Source organism: Capsicum annuum, chromosome 6, assembly GCF_002878395.1.
Source record: "Capsicum annuum cultivar UCD-10X-F1 chromosome 6, UCD10Xv1.1, whole genome shotgun sequence".
Taxonomy (NCBI): Eukaryota; Viridiplantae; Streptophyta; class Magnoliopsida; order Solanales; family Solanaceae; genus Capsicum; species Capsicum annuum.
The window spans coordinates 123,249,169-123,260,625 of record NC_061116.1 but is presented as its reverse complement, the minus strand read 5'-3'; positions in this window follow the sequence as shown (position 1 = coordinate 123,260,625).

Sequence of the window (11,457 nt, the reverse complement as noted above, 5' to 3'; positions counted from 1 at the left end):
TTTACTAGACTTTGGTTTTATATTTTGAAAAAGAAAATAAATATCAAAACAATTATGCTAGTGAATCGAAATAAGCCCCCCACGGCTTCACTAGACTTCAATTTTTCATCAAAAGATGATCAAAAAATATTTTCATGAAATAAAAGCCTGGTATACCATAATCAAGGATCCGAGAATATGTGTCTCACTTTACCTCAACTGAACGACTCAAGAGGGATGAGGGTACATCTTGAAAGCTATGGAACCTTTACTAGTAAGCTCAGGAATATAATCAAGAGAGGAAATTGGAACTAGTTAATCACCCTGTCTCAACATTAGTACACGGATAAGGAAAATATGAAATCATATCATGAATTCTAGAAAGAAATCAAAAAACACTTCCGACATAGGCTTAATGCACAACCCTCAAGAACGTACATATGACACCTCAATTTTTTGGAACACAAGAGCACTAATGAAATTATTTTTTTTCTAGCTCACTTATAAGCCCATAATATCAAAGGCGAGTATCTAAGAAAGCATCATCTCTAAGGATTTACGCTTGACTATATCCGGTATTTTAGAACAAGGCGAAATGGCCCAATTTATGCAAGATATGAACCCGTATAAATTTCTTAAGGAACCTTTCCATAGCACGATCTACGACTTGAAAGAAAGGGAATATTTTCCTGAATGCCTCATAGCCTCTCGAAGAAAAGTACAGACGTCTCCGTACCGACCCACAAGACTGTACTAGACACGGCTTCATAGACACCCTAGGACACTTAAACCCTGTGCTCTGATACCAAGCTTGTAACGCCCCAAAATGGGATCCTGAGACGTCACATGGTGCTTTAGGTCACAAGTGACCCCAAGCTAACCCTTTATCTGGCATAACCCAAAGCAACTGAATAAAATACATAAAATAGAAGAAATAACGTGAAAACAACCCATAACTTAGTCTGACCAACATGAAAGTAAATTTACATGGTCACAATTCTGCTTATATATATACAAATCTGAAACTGAATACACTAACTACTAGTGACTGTCTATGAAGCCTCTACTAGCATTGACCAAAAATAGCCGGGTCATGACCCCCAACTACCCCTACTCAGTACGACTGAATACAGAAAATACAATACACCTCAAATCTGAACAACTCAAGTCTCTGAATCAAAAGGACTAATCACCTACCGATCAAAAGATGCAACCCAGCTGAATATGATATGTGCGCTACAGCTTGTACCTATATTTTTGTAAGAATGTAGCCCATGAAAATATGTGGGTCAGCACTTTGAAATGTACTGAGTATGTGGGGGTGCATGCAACAATATAAATAGTATAATCAATTTCATGAAAACATGCATACAGACAATGATGACTCACTTGGCTTGAGTTATATCAAATCATACTTTTCATAGTTTCATAATAAACAGTTCATATGATAAAATCTCATAATCCACGTAAATCATTAGAAATCATAAATTATGATAAATCATCATAAATTATCATATCATCAAAAATCATCATAGGTAATTATAAATCATCATAAATGACCATAAGACATGATAAACATCTCAACTCTTTGACTCATATCTCAAAGTGACTTGGTAATTCAAGAAACTTAATCTTATGGACACGGGAGTTTCCTATAATCGACAACCCCACGTGAGCTACGTTGAATACCAACGTTTGAAAACCCCGTTGGTGGGAGCATCATACTCTTTGCCAGGTAGTACATCCTTAAAACTGCAATAATCACAATCAGAATCTCTGGCCAATAATATCATCATCAAACAACCCTACGGTGGCACATAGGTTTGGAGAAATACCAAATTTCCCTCTTGGTGCTAAGTACTACTCCCCGACAAGCTCAGAACGCGTTAGAAAATCTACCACAACATCACAAGGGTCTATCATAAAGAACAAATCGAATATCTTTCTCATTTATCAAATCATACCAATTTCTGAATTCCTAACTCAACACATTTTAGCTCAAAACATTTTAATCCTCCTCAACATCAACAAGGTATCAATGCATTGAACCATAACTAACTCGACATTTGGAAAAAGACATAAAGACGCAATACGTAACATTTTCAACAATTTAACTCATTAAAACCATCCAAAAATTACCAAGACTCATTGCAACTTCAATATTAATATATCTAGTAACTCAAATCATCATAAGGAAGCTCAAAATTTAACACATGGCTCGAAACTACTTGGAAATACCAATAATTCATTCTTGAACTTAAAATATGGATACATGTTCAAAATATATCAATTTTTGATAGAAACACCAAAAATCTCAATATTAAATCTCAATTCATAGAACGAAAATAGTCAAATACTCATGTGATTCAAAACTTACAATTCAAATCTTTATAAGTTCATAATCAAATTATTTAGACATAATTCAACTTACAGAACCATATGAATTCATTAAATAATCATAATTGGCAAGCTTGAACAATTTACATATATACATAATCAAAATCTCATGGTAGGATATCTTGGAAATAAATTCATTTGCCAAACTCATAATAATCCATAGTAAAAATTAAAGATACGGGCAAAAGAACGAAAGAATTATTCTTGTTCAAAGCCCCACATACCTAAAAATGGAAGATGAATATGAACTTCCGACTCAGGAACTTTATTCACGAAAATAAAGGGTGCTTCTCGAAGCCCTTAACATGATCAACTCGAATCCCAAATCAATTTGAAATTTCTACGATTCAATCAAGAGACATAGAAGGATGAAAATTGGAGTTGTAGGGTTGGGGTTTTAGCCTTAGGAAATTTTGGAAAAAAATGATCTATTGAATGCTCTTAATGAACTTAAATCCATGGTTTACCCAGATGGATTAGAGTGAGAATGACTAAAATACCCTTAAAAATCAAATAATGTCAAATCTGTCCTTTGGTGGACTGTTTTGATAGGCTAAAGTAGATCAACCATAACCTTTTGCTCCGATGGACAAATAGGATGAAACCAATTTTATTAGAAAGAGGACTCTCAGAGCTTTCTGTTGATATATAGTAGCTCACCTAGATCATTATGTACAAGGAGGTATGATCGTTTGAAGTTGACCCTAAAATTCGCCTAGCCTCAGTATTTTTTTCCTGCACATTTACTGCTCACCACTATTCATGGTTAGATCGGAATGATCATAACTCATTGCTCGAGTGTCCATTTTGGATTATCCATATATCGTTGGAAATCTTATTCGATGCTCTACGCGATGACAGGTCGCATATCCAGAAATTCCACACAGAAAAATTATTAATCATGATAAAGTACAGAAATTAACGCATTTTTGTCCGAGATCTTAACGGTCTCTTGGAAAGATAAAAAGGCTTTAACAACTCGACACATTTGGGAGCGAAATATTTAATGGGAAAACTTGGGGTATCACAGGTAGCTAATGAACTTCTTTAGGTAATTTCTTCTTACTATCCTCGACATGAGTAATAATACCCATAGGCATTATACTGAGAGCATCGGCCACTACATTGGCCTTGTCCAAATGATACAGGAAACTCATGTCGTAGTTTTTCAACAACTCCAACCACCTTCTCTGACAGAGGTTTAGGTCTTTCTGAGAGAACACATACTGCAGGTTCTTATGATCAGTGAACATATCTACGTGCACACCATACAAATAGTGCCTCCAAATCTTTAAGGCAAACACTACTACTGCTAACTCAAGATCGTGAGTATGATATTTCTTCTCATGGAGTTTAAGCTGCCTAGAGGCATAGGCTATGACCTTACCACTCTACATCAGAACACACACCATGCTAACTATGGAGGCTTCATAATACATAAAAAAGTCGTCTGAACCATCTAGTAAGGCCAAAAATAGAGCTGTAGTGAGTCGAATCTTCAACTCCTATAAATACTTTTCATAAGAATCTGACCACTAGAACTTGACTTTTCTCTGAGTCAATCTAGATATAGGAGATGCAATAGATGAAAACACCTCAATAAACCATTGATAATTGCTTGCCTAACCCAAGAAACTCCTGATTTCTAACAGAGAGATGGGTCGGGGCCAATTTCTCACAGCCTCAGTCTTTTGGAGATCAACTCTAATACCATCACCGAAAATTATATAGCCGAGAAATGCTACTAACCTTATCCTAAATTTGGACTTACTGAATTTGGCGAATAGCTGATTATTTCTGAGAGTCTGTAATACTATTTTGAGATGGTCTGCATGATCGTGTTCACTTCGGGAGTAAACAAGAATGTCATATATAATGACCATGACAAATATGTCCATATACTACTTGAACACATGGTTCATCAAGTCCATGAAGGTTGTTGAGGCATTGGTAAGACCAAAGAACGTGACTAAAAATTCAAAGTGACCGTACCGAGTTCTGAAAGCTATTTTTAGGATGCCACACTCCTTGACTCTGAGCTGATGATAGCCTGATCTGAGGTCTATCTTAGAGAAATAGTTGGCATCCTGAAGTTGGTCAAACAATTCATCGATTTTGGGAAATGGATACATGAGACTGTGACTTTATTTAACTGATGATAGTTAATACATATTCTGAGGGAACCATCTTTTTTTATGCATAAATAAATCTGGCATACTTGGTTGGGTGAATCCCTTATCTAGGAGATCCTTTAACTATTCCTTCAATTCTTTGAGTTCTACTGAAGGCATTCTGTATGGTGGAATACATATGGGCTAAGTATTTGGGAGAAAATTGATTCCGAAAAGAATTTTTCTTTTGGGAGAAACTCCAGGAATGTCTTCAAGAAACACGTCTGGGAATTTATAAGCTACTGGCACTGATTCAAGAGTAGGGGTTTTTGAACTATAGTCCTGGACTCAAACGAGATGGTAGTCATATCCCTTAGCTATCATTTTTCTATCCTGAAGGTAACAAATAAGGTGAACCCTAAGTGCTAAAGTACTACCCCTCCACTCTAGGATAGGTTCATTCAAAAACTAAAACTGAACAATTTTATTTCTGCAGTGACTGAGGCATAGCAGGAGTGAAGCCAATCCATGCTGAGATGACATCAAAATCAGTCATCTCTAATTCGGCTAAGACTACTAATATGACTTTCTGAGATACCATAACCGAGCAGTTCCTGTATACCTGCTGGGCTATGATAGATTTACCCACTAGGGTAGAGACTAAGAAAGGATCTACTAGGATTTCAAGACTGACTCCAAAGTCAACAGCTATATAAGAAGTAACAAATACTATATTTTTTATAACTGAATAACTGTATCTGACAGTCCTGATTTTAGTAGAACTATACTGAGTTCTATACTGAATGGAGTGGCTATACTTGATAGTCCTGAATTTGTAGAATTGAATTGATTTCTATTTTGTGACTGAGACTGGAACTGAGACTGTGGAAAGTAATCACCAACTGACATATCCCTTCTCTAACTGATTTGGGGTCCAACTTGTAACGCCAGTTGGAAGGGTGTCAATATCATACCACAGGTAAGGACAAGTACTGAGTCACCCTCATCCGGTAGGTGCTCTGAATGAGAATAATGGTACCCTCAACTGGCAGGTAGATCACCTTATCATTCCTCAACTGGATATGTAGTTCTAGAACACATGGACTGCTTTTAAGGATTACACCCTCTACTGGCAGGTGAGTCCCCATCCTTGGGTTCACTCGGTGCTAAATCCTACTCCTAACTGAACAGACATGGGACCGAATTATAAATTATACTAGGTTGGACTGAATTGTTGCTGATCATACTGTATAACTAAACTAAACTGATTTTACTGAACTGAGTCGGACTGATTCTAAGTTCACTGAGTTTTCCTAAGTTCTGTAACTGACTGAATTCTACTGATTGAGATAGGACTGATTCTACTCTATGACTGACCATGGCTCTAGAGAAGCAGCTAAATTGTTGGGTATTAAATACCCTCAAGACTCGATAGCACACACTTAAAAGACATGGCATAATTCTTGAGACATGGTAACTAACTACTTATTCATCATTCATTCATTTGGGCATTCAAGAAAATATTTGCATACATGCTAAACATGATAAATTTCACTATTCAACTCGTATGGATGATTTATCAAACACTTGTGGGGCATAATATATGCACATAATACTAAAACAATATGTAGTCAACATGATTCAATTCCAATTACATAATTCCAAGAGTTTCAACATGAATTCACATGATAAAGCGCACACTTCAATTAACTCTACATGGATCTTGCAATAAATCATGAATACACTTTAATTTAACTCATCGAAATTATAAAATCACTCTACATGAACATTAAAAGAGTTTCTTGGACTCCAAGGGTGGAAGGAACCCTTGGATGAACACTTCACATACCTTAGTTAAGGAATTTCTAAAATTTGATGGTGGAACCTTGAGTTCTTGATTTGAAATTGAAGCTTCTAGGGCTTTGTTCTTGAGCAAATTTGTGAAAGAATGAGTTTATTTTCTCCTTAAAGTGATTAATTTCTTGTTTTGTGGGATGAGGGTTGAGGTAAAAAGACCTAAATACCTCCAAGGACACAGTCTTTTAATGACTGAAAAATTATACTATCGATGCATAGACCGACGCGCCGTGTTATTAGCATCGATGTGATAGCCAACATGTTGCATCAAGTCCGCATCGACTCACTGAAAATTGACACTGGGAGCTGGGGAAAACATTTATCAACGCAATAGTTGATGCAGCACTCCAAGATCACGTTGATCCACTATTTTAGGATTCCAAATGAGCTTCAAATGAAGTATGAAAAATCCAAAACTTGTCTAAAAACACCCACGAACATTCCTGATCATGAATCAAACTAAATATCCACCTATAATGGATGTAAAGGCCATAAAATAAGATCTACAACTTTTGAAGGCTAGAATGACACTAAGCCTAAATAGTTAGCTAGAATATTCTAAGCCTAGGACCCCTTAACAAGCTTAGAGGACTAAATTAAGCTAAGGATTTTTTTTTGTGGGGTCTTACAGATATAATTCACACATGGAAGGTCATTTAGGATAAAAGTGGACTATTACAAAAAAACAACCTATAATTATTTCCTAACTAACTATCCTACAACCTAGGCAAGACTAACTGGGAAAGTTCTGTATTTAACACACAAAGGAAACTAAGCAGCATCTCACATAGACATGGCACAAAGTTACATCACAAGCTACTACCTATTTGATTTATGTAATTGTTAGCAATAATTATCATGTCCTTAATCCTAATTCCATAAAAAGATTCACAATAGTCATGTATATATATCACACAGTTCAAAAATAGACAATTAGAGAGGTATTATCATTTATCTAAAAAATCAACAAAAATATGTCAACTTTCCTAGATACTTATTCTTTTCCTAGTTAACCACAAAACATCATGAAACAAAATACATTACACCTAAACATGCTAGCTCTACTAGGAACAGAACTCCGAGGAAAAAAAGCACAACAACAAAAACCCTAAGAGGACATCAAGACCCACAAGCAACCCTACGTCTAACATAAAATTATATATTGTCCCAATTGCATCATACCACTACAAAACAAGAGAGTTATGAAATTAATTATGGCACCATAGGTGCAGAGATCTGGTGTCAATTATGAACACAATTACAAATAATAAAATACCTTGGGTTGCTTCCCAAGCAACACTTGATTTCACATTATGGTATGACGGGGCTATGTTTTTTACTCAGACTTCACCAACAAGCTAATGAGTACCTTGACTACTAAGACTTCATCAAGGTGCCCTAAATAGTTGTACTCCTAATTTCTCTTTTCATGTTGTTCTTATGAATTTCACCCCTAATTGTTTTTCTGGTCTCCTAGTATGTTCCAGGAGTGGAGGTATAAAAATAAATGACCCAAGAAATAGATATGGCCTATGGTACTTCTTGGCCCTTGCGTAAGGAATGTAGTTCATTTATTCTATCTCGACAAATTCAATAATATAAACATATGTTTCCTCCTCCTTGAACTCTTCTTCAGGCTCGGATGGCTCGATCAAGATTCAAAAAAATGTGGAAAATTGCTTCAAATGAGGTCCAATAAGCTCCAACTCAAGAATTGCATCCTTCTTTACATCCACACATAACATAATATTATCTCGTTAAGAATGACACTATCCATAAGAGTATGGGCAATTTTTGACTCCTCTAATTTTAGGTCCTCAAGTTGGCTTCTTAGATTTTTTCAGTCTCACACCACCCATAACTAGGCTGTTGGGCATTACATGCAATAATTTTTGCATCAAATTCTACTTGTAAGTGGTGAATATCTAAGCCAAAGCTATCAACCTTTTAAATAAGCTCATGATTATTATGGACACGATGTGTTACTATTTCCAATAGGCTATCCTTGTGCTCAAACGCTATATTTTCCATATTCCTGGTATAATATACTATCAAAAAAAAAGATCAATAAATAAGGAGTTATCATCTCTCCATACTTTCTCTGGTCAGTTTGTCATCTCAAGAAGAGTCGGCACCAAAGCAAATAATATAAAAGAAAATAAAACCCAATAACTCCAACAACATCAATCAAGAACTCCAAAACTGTATTCCCCGACAATGGTACCAAAATTTGATAATGTCTAAACTACCCCTCTATAGAATAAAGCGATCGCTATCAAAATATAGTAACCTAACTAGGTTGGGGTATATCCCTTGAGTAATAGGTTATAAATTTGTCTTAAACTTATTGAAATCATCAAGCAGTATGGAAAAGTAAAAAGGGGGATTTGTAGTAACTAGCTAAAAGTAACAAGGCTTTGATGGTTTTGGTTGTAGTCAATCTATGATGAGCACTAGGCTTGTATTCCCCCTAGCTTCTCAACTCCTCAGATTTATCATGCCCTATTGAACTATTCTAATACCTTGCATACAAAATATGAAAAGTTATTATCATCAACCACCTCTCAGCACCATTTGTTGAATTTCACTCAACTTTCCTCGGTATCAAAGCATCGCCTTACTAACCCTTGCCTTAGAACCCAGTTTCAACTATCTCATCTCAGTCTCATATTGATTAGAAAAGAGTTAACTGGCTTAAGATAATAATATATGTAAGATAATTTTGGCAATTATCCCTAAATTACTATTATGATCTCCTTTTCCCAATCTCTACTTCTCTCCCGAGTTTGTAGTGAATTTAGGCGAGAACCTGATGTTTAAAACTATTAAGAATATAATTAAAGATAAGAAAATCTAAATTCACACAAGAATCTTTATCTAGAACGACTTGGCACTTCCTAGTTTGTTAATTTACCAAGGTTGCCACAACCCTAGCTAAGGGAATTAGTCACTCATAGTTTTGAGATCATTCATGAGATTCACCGACAATATCATAGAATTAATCTTACAATAATGAAATAATAAAACACAAAGTATTAAATTGAATAGCAAACCAAGAACAAACCAAGAAGAATAAGAGTATATGTGAGCTTGGCCCTAAAGGGCCTTTCTCAAAATATGTGCACGAATAATCTAAAAAATCCTAACGGATATTTATAGATTAAAAGAAACCCTATAATTAAAATCCTAAATAAAAAATAAAAACTTAACTAAATGTTCATAATAAGGACTAAAAATATCATAGGTATGTATATAGGTTACATGAAAACCCTAGGAAACAAAGACGAAATGACTTAAAAAGTTGAGGTCAGTGGCTGCTTACAAAGTCCACATAAAGACCATATGTTGAAAATATGGACTATATGCACACTTTGTATATGCCAGGACTTTGAAATTGAAACCACAACTCTCTAAATTTTTTACTATAGGACATATGATCTGTATCTTGAACATATAGTCCATATTTTGACTTAGTATGTTAAAGATCTTGTATCATTAGATAGAAAATTGAATTAACTTTATCAATTTTACCTTAATTCAATATCGAGGTGAAAATTTATGGCTAAATTATTGAAGCAGTGTCAAAGCTGCTTGTGACTACGACCCTTTTTTCCCTACTTTTGAGCCTTTGGACTTCAGTTCGTCAACATACTTTGCTCACAAACTCCAAGTACGTAGCACATATGCCCAAAAATACCTAAGTAATTAGCCCAAAACATCAACTTTTCATCTTTTTCTACCTTTTCGCATCCCAAAACCTAGTTTTCTATAAAACACTAAAAAAACATGTCAAATACAACAAAATAACCTTAAGTACATGGATATTCTCCGAGTTTAAGCATTGTAAGTTCTATAAATTCATAGCACATCAAGTACCTAGATAGTAAATTTACTACTATGTTGATTATAGTTTATGCAAAGAATGAAGCAATAAAGAGAAGTCCACTTTGGGAGGATTTGATCCACATTGAAGGAATATACATAAGCCTTGACAATTATCTAGATATTTTAATATAGTCCTCTCCACTTATGATTGGTTGGATTCACCAGTGATGCTAACTGGATACAATATTCCCAAGATTAGGTTGATGAGCTCCAGCTAACCCCTCTCCAGTCCAAGGGTTTTCAACTCCCTTTCTATAATAAGCAGGACCATAGTACAAGAGTCTACTATAAAATAGATTGATGTTTTGGAAATTTTCACTGGATGCAGAGCTATAGTTATTAGAGGTTGGCTTTTTGAATCCTTAGGACCATACTCTAATTGTCATGGAGTATGGACTTGACATGTACTCGAGGCTCAAACTATTTAAATTATATTACATTATACTAAATCATGCATATTTCCCTCGGTTAGTGCACATTGCCTGGTCTACTTAGGTCACATTAACTCATATGTATCAGTTATGGCATATGTTGATGGTTCTAAAGCATGATTTGAAGGGATTGAACACATGTCTAAAATTTTATGTTCAAATAATTCATGAAGCTAGACTGAACTTAGAGATAGTCCAATCTCAAATACGTACTAATCTACTGGACCAATATGTTATTACACATGAAATAGAGCTTATCAATAAACTTACTGAATGGGAGGCTGTTGGAGAACAAATGCTAAGACAAAAGTCAATGGACACTTGGATGAATATAGATATGAAAATAAAAAGTATATCCATGAAAAGGTGAATCTTAGAATTAATAGAAACTCTATCAACTCTATCTACGCTGAAAGAGGACACAAGCTAACTGATCCACATGAGATTATGTAGGAATTCATATCTTTCTTTAAGATCTTTATAGATTCATATGTATAAATGCTAACCTCCCTAAATATTGAGGTGATAATGCAAGGAAGTTGTTTCACTAATGCTCAAAAAAGTCTTCTCATAAGGTCAGTCACTGAGGAGAAAATACTAACTGCTATTAAGGGTATACCAACTAAGAAAGATCTAGGGGTTGATGGTGATCCCATTGATTTTTTCACTTAGTAGTGGGAAACTGGATGACGCTTAGTCTATAGAGCAGTGCAGGAGTTCTTCAAAAAAGGTAAATTACAAAAATCTTTCAGCAACACTACTATAACTCTGGTCTTAAAAGTTACAAACCCCAATAT